The 12473-nt window shown below is 37.9% G+C and overlaps 1 long non-coding RNA gene across 1 annotated transcript; it reads left to right on the top strand.

Annotated features, from left to right (window-relative positions):
- The first annotated feature begins 3752 nt into the window (after positions 1 to 3752).
- Positions 3753 to 11968, top strand: LOC139733829 (uncharacterized). Its single transcript, XR_011711124.1, has 5 exons — positions 3753 to 3955; positions 6311 to 6400; positions 7879 to 7944; positions 11819 to 11911; positions 11949 to 11968. It is a non-coding gene; the product is annotated as an uncharacterized lncRNA (long non-coding RNA).
- The last annotated feature ends 505 nt before the right edge of the window (positions 11969 to 12473 follow it).

Genomic DNA, 12473 nt, shown 5'->3' with positions numbered 1-12473 from the left:
CGGGAAAGCATGCAATATGTCGCTGTATGCCGGGAATGTCTTTAGGTGGACGAATCTCGTGTGGAAAGGTTTCTATGACCTCTCCGTTCTTTCCAGTGATATTCTGACAAGGGTTCTTGATGCCGAGATCCAGGACGCCTGATATCGGGATTAGGTTTCCTTGGCGAAGCCGTGCAGTTGATGATGAGCTTTTCCACATCATGCCTGATGTTAGGCAAGGATTTAGACAAGCTGAAGATGTCAAATATGCAGATAAATGAGAAACAAAGGAGAGACATGAAAAAGAAAGAAAGAGAAAACAGTTGCAAGTAATTGTCAGTATCCGCGGACCTTTGTAACAAAGGTAAGAAAAAACATCATTGAGGTATTTTAATACGACCTTTCCTCCTATATTAATTTGTAACCTATATAGCATTGACAGGTTCTTCGAACTTGTGCAAGGCAATTAAAATATAAGGAAAGATAACTCATTAAATCGATATATAGAATTAATTAGCGGGAAAATTGTTTGGAGTCCACGTACACAGACACCCACACATTACATGTACCACTGTCGGGTAATATAGAGATATCGAAATCATTAAAGCGCCGTTCCACGACTCTTCCTCTTAAGGGATGGTACAGTATTTGTTGAGATAGAATTCGAGGTTAGAATTTTTTTTTGGTAATGATTTTTGCAATATTGAGAAACCTCAAATGAAATATGAAAGATCATACATTTTTAAGAGGAATTCAAAGCTTGTTGGATTAAAAGCGGTTTTGAAATTGCTTTGAAAACAAAGCAATCCTATTAAAAGGTGGGACACACTTTTTTATTAAGAACCCATTGTTTTACTATGTTTTTGGATATCTCATCCTTTTCAAAACCGATTTTCATCAAATAATCTTAAAATTTCTCTTAAAACAGTGTAAAATGGGAGGCTTCTTAACATTTAATAAAGTGGTTTCTAAATATTTCTTAAAAAAAGAAAGCTGATTTTTCACCTTAACCAATAATATATAATTCTTTTCAGTGCCAGAAGTATTATCATTTCAACGAGTAATAATATCAATAATATCATAATCATAACTACTTCTTGTAGGTGATACCGGGCCCAAGATATCATTATTTATTCGTGCATCACTGTCAAATTACTTTCAGTAACACCATAATAAGATTTGATGCAGAATCATGCGTAAATGACAGATAAGTCGAAACATACTACGAGACTATTGATTTGATTTGATTGTTTTTGTTTGACTGACTTATGTCTTCTTCAACATAATTTCATGCATGAATCAGAATTCTTTACGTAATATCTTTGAAAACATCAATATATAAATTTCATCGTACATAATTCAAAGAAGGAAAAAATGTATTTATCAACTCCATTACCAAAATATATTGTTTTAACAGATTGGCAAACAATTACCTAATATATATAAGAAGGACTCTCACTATAAGTGGATGCTTGAAAACGTGGCAGCCCATGAAACCTATTTAAATATACGTAATTAGTTTACAGAATGGAGAAAAAAATATCTGAACATCCTATAATGTATTCAGTTTTCATATTTCCGTACTGAGAATGGAAGCATTTCCTTGCCTGTCAATATCACCACCACGACGACCGTCTTCAACAGACCAAGGAAACACGAAAAATGCTGCGGTTTGGACTGTGAAAATAAAGATATTCAGAATACAATATATGCCTTGTTAATTATACTCACCATTACCACTTTCATCATGAAACAGCACGATATTATGTGATTTGTCAACTGGAATTCTTCGTCAATCAAAGTTCAAAGTTTAAAGTTCAGAATAAATATATTGTCATATAAGAATGTACCCTCAAAAAATGTTTCCTGACATATGTGGAGAGTGCATGAATCTTACAAACAGAACGGTAATCACTCAGTATGCAGGACCACATGCAAAATAAACACAATGACATTCATTACGTGATACATACAACAGCAACAGAAATAAGACTAATGTTAACATTGCACAAAATATTTCATAGAAAAAGACCAAGAAAAGAATAACTGTAAAGTTAAAGAAAAAGAGGGATTAGTACAAAAATGGATTCGTCAACTAAAACCCTAAAAAATCTTAGTCCCATCCTGACATCTTACGCTGGAGCATCTTTCCATCAAACTTATCAATAACACACACCACACGCACACTTTTTTTTTGTTTTATGATATTCTTTATTTGAGTTCCATTCAATATATTAACAATGAAATCAATATTACCAATAACAAAAACTTATGCTGCTGAATCATTTTTCAAGCATACGGTGCATTTTATTTGGGTTTTTTCTAAATCATACCATGTTTTTATAAGAAAAATGATCAGCCTAATTATACAGTCCACGAGTTCGACACTGAGTGAATAAAGCCCATGAGTTCGACATCAAGTAAAATAAGCCCAGGAGTTATACGGCTCACGAGACCGACACTACGCACAAAAGGTTCATGAGACCGACAGTAAGCAAACAAAGCCCACGAGACCGACACTACGCTTAAAAGGTCCACGAGACCGACGCTACGCATACAAGGCTCACGAGACCGACATTCCGCAAAAGAGGTTCACGAGACCGACACTAAGCAAAGAAGGCCCACGAGACCGACAGGATGAACAGCGCCAAATATAGACCAATAAATTGAATAGGGTGTCCTGATGAGAGATGGAAAAGAAGAGTTGCCATCTCCGGCAGGGTGTTACCCTATCAGTTGCCCCCCCCCCCCCCCCCCCCCGAAATGATCAGGAGTTTTAATTGTGTTTGCATTTGTGTGTGTTTGTGGAAAAATTGAACAAAGTTCAGTAAAAGTGTGTAACAGATCTTTCTACAATAAACCTGCGAGGGTGTTGATGTAGTATCAATAAGAAACTAGACTTAGAATTTGTCAACACTGACAAATTAGGTGATCCGATTTATTCGGAAATAAATATTGTGACTACTGACCCTAATTTACCGAGAAAAGACATTGTCTGATGAATCACTTACTTTATGAGAAATATATGTGCTTGACATGTACTAAAATTTCCAGAAAAAATGTACTCCCATAGAGATAATACCTCATTTGCACAGCCAAAATGGCGTCAGACCAAATCGTCGTTATTTTATGAGATGATACATCTATCGAGGTCCATGTATGTGTGGAAAATATGACGGTGATACCATAATAACTTATACACTGAGATTACCGAATGAAGTACATTTGACCTTTGATTCCACTTTACACAGCCAAGATGGCATCTGAGCAAAAAGTTATTTTATGAAATGATTCTTGCAACATGTTCCTTACGTGTGCAAAATGTGGGAAAGATAGGACGTGCATTTATCAAGATACACGATTAGACATTTTTGACCTTTGACCATTATTTACCTACCCAAGATGGTGTCTGATCAAGTACATGTAGTTGTTATTTCATGGAATTATGTTCGTGACATGAACTAAGCATGTGGAGAATGTGTGGTTGATAGCCATTGTTGTTGTTGATTTATTGCACAGAAAGTGGAAGAAAGAAAGAAAAATAAAGAGCCCTCGGAATAACGAACTTTCGGAATATCGAGCTGATCGTAAATTTGAACTGTAGTTAATGGTTAGGAAATACACTCGGCTTGCCATAGTTTGAGCGTTTGTGCGTGACAACGACTTCAGCCCACAGAACTCTTTGTAAGACTGATGTTCTGTGCTTCCGCCTATGTACCTACCAAACTGCGTGCGCTCTATACACGTACGCACATGTTCTCCGATCCCTATCTATACCGTGTACGTGTACAGTACGCGTGTTTACAGTGGTACGATGTGCCGAGTACTTTGTATGCAATCACGACGTGTTACGTACGTAAAGCTATGGTGTGATGATCACTGTAAACTTTCTACGACTACTCTACGTCTAATTTCTTCCTAGCCTAAGACACGACCTTTGTTTGACACTGAGTTTTCAGCTCGAGTACCATATCAGGTAGGTGCACAGGCATGTCTAAACACAGACTGTCCCCCTTACTCGATTCTTGGTATCTGGCCCCACCGTATGCACCACATGCAGGCCCCCGCAGCTAAGTTAAATCAAGGGAGATACCTCCCTGAATGTACGTTGTAGTGCGTATGAGGCTGTTGGTCGCAACAGGGAGGTGCAACAGGGAGGTGACCACCTCCCTGGTCGCAAGCAAGGTTTCTAACGTAGTTACGTGGAATTTAATGTTAGATCATGTTACCTGAATCTATGGGCAAGGTGAGATTTGTAGGAAGCCTAAGTTCCATTCAATTCCAAAGAGATAGTGATTTAGCCAGGGGTAGTAGTAGAAGCTAGAACGTCAGTAGGTTCATGGGCAAAATACGGACGCCATTTCTTAGCTAACAGATCGATAGAGGGCGTATTTATGTGGTGTAATAGCAGTGATTTCTGTGCATGATATGAATACAGAGCTACCAAGTCTTACGCACGCATTGTGAGCGAGACTCGAGCATTTATTTTAGGGGTCGTCTCACGATCTCACGCATGGCACCCATTTTTCTCACGTATGGGGCAAAGTCTGGAATTAGGGCCCATAATAAGGAGCATGGTTCAAAGGATTAAAGTGATAGTTACAATTGAAGGTAGACATAAGGTCTAGGCCTATATTTTCCTTTTGTCTTTCAAAATAAGTAAAAGAAAAGATAGTCACTTTATTATGCACCTGATCGTGCCATTAAGACTATAAAAAATGAACTTGGCATCCCTGTGAATAGATGCTCTGTACATAGATGCACTGCACACACCATTATGGTGGAGGAAAATTTATCTTGTACACTGCCACTTGACAAGGGATGCCAAGTTCAAACAATTTTTATGAGTGAGATTTTCATGACTTGGTATCTCGGCGTGCGAATGTGCGAGCGAGTGAGGGTGTGGGAGGGTTTTTCCTTCCTGTGGCCTCCCACGGTAGGGAGCTTTTTCAATTTTTTGCTCTTGATACCCATGGTGCGGTCAGGTGCACACTTCAGTGATTATTTTTTTTCTTATTTTGACAGACAAAAAGGAAATATACCCTCAATTGCAACTATCACTTAAATCTTTTGAGCTATGCTCATTATTATAGGTCCAAGTTACAGACTTCGCCCTATGCGTGAGAAAAATGGGTGTCATGCATGAGATTGTGAGATGGCCCCTAAATTCTAGAGTCTCGCGCAGCATGCGTGAGACTTGGTAGCTCTGCTTGACAGAGGTAGGCACGTAAGCAGAAACCTAGAACAGAGTGAGCGTGACGTGATCAACCTAATATGATGAGCTCAGTCATAGACTCTTTCATGGACTCCTTAGGGTTAGAGGATGACGTGGCGCAGATAATCAGAATGATTGAAAAGTGGTAATAAAATACGAAAAACAACATTTCTCCCTTTCATTTTTCCTTTTTTTTAGGGGGCATACAGGGGAAGAGACTACATTGTACTTAGGTACGAGTTCTTAATTGTCAGAAATGTATCTTTATTGGAATTGGGATAATTACCGTACCTAAGATTCTTTAGGAAATTTGCAAACTCCGTTCCAGTCTTGAACTTCCCCTTTAATGATAATGGATAATTAGGGTAGTTTCAGGGTGGTACACAATTTCTTGTTTTGTTTTTTTTTTTTTTGGGGGGGGGGGGGCAATTGCCTGATTAGGCTAGGTAATTTTGATACTTGCAAAACACTTGCCCGAAAATAGATATCATTTGCCCGAATTTTCTTACTGTAAAACAAATTTTTGCGTGCACTTTAATTTCGGGAGCGCCAAGAATCGCGAAATTAAAATGCACGCGAAAGTCCTTGTTTACACTACATGCATTGAACGCCAGTGGCACTTCGCGAAAATTTCATGCCACGAAAAAGGCTGTCGGTTCCAATTCGCGAAAAATTCGTGCCGCGAATATATCATGTTGTACAGTATTTAAATATTATTAATAATCATGAAACAAGGTTTTATTCTTTTCTGTTTCTGTCCTAATATCCTTCAAAATGTTTGACATTATTCAATGAGTTTTGGACTAGTATTTTTGTTAGGTATCCTATCAAAACTGCACAAATTTTCAGGTAATTTTTCATTGTTTCATGCGAATATTGTCAAGTCAGAAAGGCATGAGTTGCAATACTGTTACTTCATGTGTTTCAGTAGCAAACATTGTAGAAGTTTGGGCCATTCATCATGCGATACATTAGAGACAGTCTGTCAAAACCAAATATGCTGGAATGTTAATTATTTAGGATTGTTATGATATTCAAAGATTACTTATGTTTGCATGTTATATTAGAAAAGATATATATTTTATTGCATAATAACATTTTTGTTTTTTGTTTCAGAATTCCTAATCATCATTTGGATCTGTGGAGGATTTGGTTTTTCTTTTTGTGGACGGAGCAAAGTGGTCATTTTCCTGGTATAGTGCTTGGGTAATTCACTTTAGCGGGCTAAATTACTGTGCAATGCCAATTATCTTTAACACTTCAGGTACAAATGTTTTTTTTGGAAAGAGTTGGGATTTGGTAGTCTACTGTGGAGATAGCAGTATTTTTTTTTTTAGATGATGATCTGATTTTGATGTGAAATGCTTTTTCCTTAGACCCCAGATTGTGTATACTTGGGACTCATCTTCAAGAGGCTAATGTATGAAGGACACAAGTGCAGTTTTGGACTGGGGTACACGTGTTAAAAGACTGAATAAAGCACACAGTGACATTATATTAGGGGTATAGATTTCGATTTTGTGCAGCAGTTGGATGTTATTTCATCAGTCATCATCCTAGTGCCAAACTGCAGTAAGGTCTACATGGTAGCTTTAAAATACAGGCAATATAATGTGATGTAACACTGTACAATATGTAGTATTCATGTGAGGGAATATGTCTGCCATTGGTGTTTATGATAACTGGCATTGCACTATAGTACTTAGTATATATCCCACCATACCTGCGTATTGTTGGTAGTGACTAAAGGTTATACAATTATTCACTTTAGGAGGGTAAGTTATTGCAGTTTTTTTTTTTTTTTTTTTGGACACGAATCGGGCTTGTGTGGTCTATTGTGAGGATACCAGTATCTTCAATAGACTAATAGTGCAGTTTTACCTTGGGTTCATGAGAGATGGAACAGAGCACTGAATGATTTCATTTGAGTTGTACGTGATTGCCTATTGTAGGTTTTTGTCGAGCCCATTGGAGGTGAGGGGCGGGACTAAGGGATTGTGTGCAGTGTCTGTCCCTCCTTTATCCGCTCGTCTGTCGTCTGTCTGTAACGCTACAAAAACTGGAATATCTGTACTGAGGGCTTCAATTTTAATCAAATTTGGAGGGTACTGTGGTTATGCAAAGTTACACATTTTACCAAACAGCATGGTCACCTTAAGATCAAAGGTCACAGGCAGGGGTCAGTGAACTTTAAGGGCAGAAGTCAAGTTTTTTTTATGGCGTGTTTCGATGATGGCTCATAACTTTTGATGGATATGTCTGTTTGCAACCAATCTTAGGTAGTAAATGTTTCCTTGGGAGATGAAGGTAACCACAAGGTCGGAAGTCACAGGCAGGGGTCAATGAACTCTTAGGAGCCAAAAAGTTGTTTAGGGTGCATTTTGATAATTTCTCATAACTTCTGACGGGCATGTCTGTTTGGATCCAAATTTAGGTGGTATATTGTCAAGTCAGAAAGGCACGAGTTGCAATACTATTACTTCATGTGTTTCAGTAACAAACAGTGTAGAAGTTTGGGCCATTCAACATGCGATACATTAGAGACAGTCTATGTCAAAACCAAGAATACTGGAATGTTAATTATTCATGATTGTTATGATATTCAAACGTTACTTATGTTTGCATGTTATATTAGAAAAGATATATATTTTATTGAATAATAGCATTTTTGTTTTTTGTTTCAGAATTCCTCATCATCATTTGGATCTGTGGAGGATTCGGGTTCTTTTTTTTGTGGACAGAGCAAAGTGGTATAGTGTTTGGGTAATTCACTTTAGCGGGCTAAATTATTGTGCATTGCCGATTACCCTTAACACTTTAGGTACAAATGTTATTTTTTGGCAGGAGTTGGAATTGAGCAGTCTACTGTGGAGATAGCAGTATTTCTTTTAAAGGGGAAGGCTAGTAACTGATCAGTGGGAATCAGTGGAAATGCTGGGAGATGATTGTTTCAATCCTTATGGGATTCATTCAAGAGTTCATTGTATATCTATTGTTGTGTGAAAATGATTTGCTTCAGAATGGTCTCATATTCAAGTAATGTGCAGTTTAATGCTTCCAGGTTAGCGTCCCTGGTCAGTGACGGAGCATTAATCTGCACATTACTTGAATATGAGACCTTTCTGAAGCAAATCATTTTCACACAACAATAGATATACAATGAACTCTTGAATGAATCCCACAAGGATTGGAACAATCATCTCCCAGCATTTCCACTGAGTACCACTGATCAGTTACTAGCCTTCCCCTTTAAGAAAATGAACTGATATTGATATAAAATGCTTTTTCCTTAGACGCCAGACTGAGTATACTTGGGACTCATCTTTAGCAGGCTAATGTACCAAGGACACATGTGCAGTTTTGCACTGGGGTGTTAAAAGACTGAATAAACCACACAGGGGTGCAGATTGTGATCTGTGTGCAGCAGTTGGATGTTATTTCATCAGTCATCATCCTAGTGCCAAACTGCAGTAAGGTCTACATGGTAGCTTTAAAATACAGGCAGTATGTGACGTAACACTGCGCAATATGTAGTATTCCTGTGAAGGAATATGTCTGCCATTGGTGTTTATGATAACTGGCATTGCACTATAGTATATCCCACTAAAGTAAATACTTGCGTATTGTTGGTAGTGACTAAAGGTTATGCAGGATGTACAATTATTCACTTTAGGAGAATAAGTTATTGCAGTTTTTTTTTTGGACAAGAATCAGGCTTGTGTAGTCTATTGTGAGGATACCAGTATCTTCAATAGACTAATCGTGCAGTTTTACCTTGGGTTCATGAGAGATGGAACAGGGCACTGAACGACTTCATTTGAGTTGTACGTGATTGCCTATTGTAGGTTTTTGTTGAGCCCATTGGAGGTGAGGGGCGGGACTAAGGGATTGTGTGCAGCGTCCGACCGTCCATTGTCGGCTTGTCTGTCGTCTGTCTGTAACGCTACAAAAACTGGAATATCTGTACTGAGGGCTTCAATTTTAATGAAATTTGGAGGGTAGAGTGGTTATGGAAAGTTACACATTTTACTAAACAGCAAGGTCACCTTAAGGTCAAAGGTCACAGGCAGGGGTCAATGAACTTTAAGGGCTGAAGTCAAGTGTTTGATGGCGTGTTTCGATAATGGCTCATGACTTTTGATGGACATGTCTGTTTGCAACCAAACTTAGGTGGTAAATGTTTCCTTGGGAGATGAAGGTCACCACAAGGTCGAAGGTCACAGGCAGGGGTCAATGATCTTTTAGGGGCCAAAGTCATGTTTTTTAGGGTGCATTTTGGTAATTTCTCACAGCTCTTGACGGACATGTCTGTTTGGAACGAATCTTATTTGGTAGATATCTCTTGGAGAGTTGAAGGTCATTACAAGGTTAAAGGTCACAGACATGGGTTACCAAACTTTGAGAGTTAGAATTTTTTCTATTCTGTGCAAACGGACAAGAGACATTTTGGCAATTGTCTTGTTTATAAAGAAAATGTTTCCTTCTTCAAGTTGTTTACGAGGGTTTTAATGTACTCTAAGGACACAAGTGCAAGTTTTGCAGTGGGGTGATGACAAATGGAATATAGCACACATTGACATCACTCAAGTGGTGTACACTGTGTTGTGTGTAGGCCCTACACCAGTTGTGCTTGTTTTCATCAATTTTTTATAGCCTAGTACCAAACTACACTACTGTTGTATGGTTGATTCAAATTACTGGCAATGTGTACTGACTTGAGATTACAAAATCCCTTGTTTATAGGGTTAGTATTGCTGTAAAGGAATAGGGAAGACTGGGGTCAAGTGGGACAAAGGGTGAAGTGGGAGACTTGTGTAGCTCTAAAACCATTTGGCTAATTAAAAATTATGTCATATTAATTAGTAAAAAGTTGTGTGTAAGCACAATTCAGAAATATGCCAAGAGTTTGTTCACATTCCTGCTGATATGAGTAGTACAATCCAAATGTATCAGCACACTGCTTCCTAGTTTGCTGTGTGTCACTTTGGATTGTTCAGATCCGTGAAGACTACTGTAGCACTCACAATAGATGCATTGTAAGATGGAATATACTTGCCGTTGCCATTATACCAATACCTTTTCCATTGAGACCAATTACCTTTGCCATTGATATGAATTACCTTTGCCATTGAATTGATACCAGTAACCTCTGCCATTAAATTGATACCAATTACCTTTGTCGTTGATACCAATACCTTTGCCATTGGTACCAAAAACTTTGATTGAATTGTTAAGATTGCGACAAAAGGACCTTATTTTTACTTTATCATTTTGCATAAAAAAGTACTTTGAATTTGTCATGAAATTGGCACTTTGTTTAAGGCCTGTCCTTAGTATTCATAAATTCCATCAAGGTAGCATGTCACCATTCCAGTCTATTCATATATTATTTGAATGTTTATATCTTAAACAACTGTGAGGGGGATGAAAAACAAAAATGTGTTTACGGGGTTAGATTTTGCAATTTTATATAACAAATAATTTTTGCTGGCATTTCCAACAAAAATAATGAAAGCATCTCTTTGCCATAAAATCAGTTCGCTTGCATGGAATGCGTTGAAAATTACAGAATATAGTCTTCATGTAACTTATGATATTCAGTTGGTAAATTTGTAAATAAGTGCATTGATGTCTTTAAAATATTTTTAAAATACCGTTGAGAGAGGGCGCTAGGGTCTGGAAGACAAACTGTTTCAGTACCTCTCAATTATTTATTTCTGCATGAATCATGTTCTAATGTGGTACGGTTCCATGACATTTGCTCTCGCAACAATAGCTCCGGTCTACTTTTGCCATGATAACCCTAAACCTAACGCTAACTGTAATGCTAACCCTAATCCTAAACTTTGCATTGTTCTGAACAAAAAATGAAATCATGTCCTTGACCTTACCCTTTAATGTTTCGAGATATGTAGACTGGAGCAAATGTCGTGTCACCCTTGGTACATTGGTATACATGATCATGGTCATTATATCAAGTGTGCTGATGAGGATGAGGAAAAAAAGTCATGTTGAGGTCATGTGTTCCCAATTATTTGTTTATTGCTATGTCAATTTTGTTCACAATTGATGAGAGTGATGAAGTCCACATTTAGTGTCCTGCCAGTCAGAAGTCAAATTTATCTATTTTTTTATTTTTGCATCAGATATATGTCAAAACTTTATGCATCTTTTGGTAATACTACATGTATATTGATGAGGAATATATTGTCAAAGGAGATCTAGAAGACAAAACATTATATTGGAAGACAGCAAGTGTTATTGCGTAAGAAAGTCTCGGAAAATTATGCTTCCCTCAGGTCACAAAAGGAAGTAACTTCGAAAGCTAACTTTGAGTGAATGAAGAAAATGATATTAGTTTTTCCGCTCTAATATAATGGCTACCCCTCCCGTTTATATTATATAAAAAAAAAAAAAATGAAGAGCAGATATCATCAGTTTGATTTTGCCACCATAATTTCGTTACCCATAGTGACCTCTTAGTAAGAGTGCAGTCAAACTTGAAAATTTCAGAGTTTTAGATCGTAGGGCAGCATAATTTTCCCCTGACTTTGGGAGGCAGGATCAGAAACCACAATATAATTTCAACAAAGCTAATGTTCTTTTTGTTTTCTTTCTTTACAGGTCTGTGAAACCCCTGGATAAGAAAACAGGATACAGGTGAAACCCCTGTAAAACGAAACAGGATACAGGTGAAACCCCTGTAAAACAAAACCGGTGTGAACAGGTGAAACCCCTGACAAACGAGAAACAGGTGAACAGGTGAAACCCTGACAAACGAGAAAACAGGTGAACAGGTGAAACCCTGAAAAAAACGAGAAAACCGGAGAACAGGTGAAACCCCTGTATATAACAAGAAAACCGGAGAACAGGTGAAACCCCTGTATATAACAAGAAAACCGGAGAACAGGTGAGACCCCTGTATATAACAAGAAAACCGGAGAACAGGTGAGACCCCTGTATATAACAAGAAAACAGGAGAACAGGAATTGAGACCCCTGTATATAACAAGAAAACCGGAGAACAGGTGAGACCCCTGTATCCCCTAACAAGAAAACCGGAGAACAGGTGAGACCCCTGTATATAACAAGAAAATTGGAAAGTATATAAACGAGAAAACAGGAGAACAGGTGAAACCCCTGTATATAACAAGAAAACCGGAGAACAGGTGAAACCCCTGTATATAACAAGAAAATTGGAAAGTATATAAACGAGAAAACAGGAGAACAGGTGAAACCCCTGTATATAACAACAAAACCGGAGAACAGGTGAAACCCCT

Source organism: Diadema antillarum, unplaced genomic scaffold (genome assembly GCF_040938485.1).
Source record: "Diadema antillarum isolate AM-2024a unplaced genomic scaffold, OU_Dant_1.0 seq00000497_RagTag, whole genome shotgun sequence".
NCBI lineage: Eukaryota > Metazoa > Echinodermata > Echinoidea > Diadematoida > Diadematidae > Diadema > Diadema antillarum.
The sequence above is the reverse complement of the archived record's forward strand: the minus strand, read 5'-3'. Positions and strand labels throughout refer to the sequence as shown.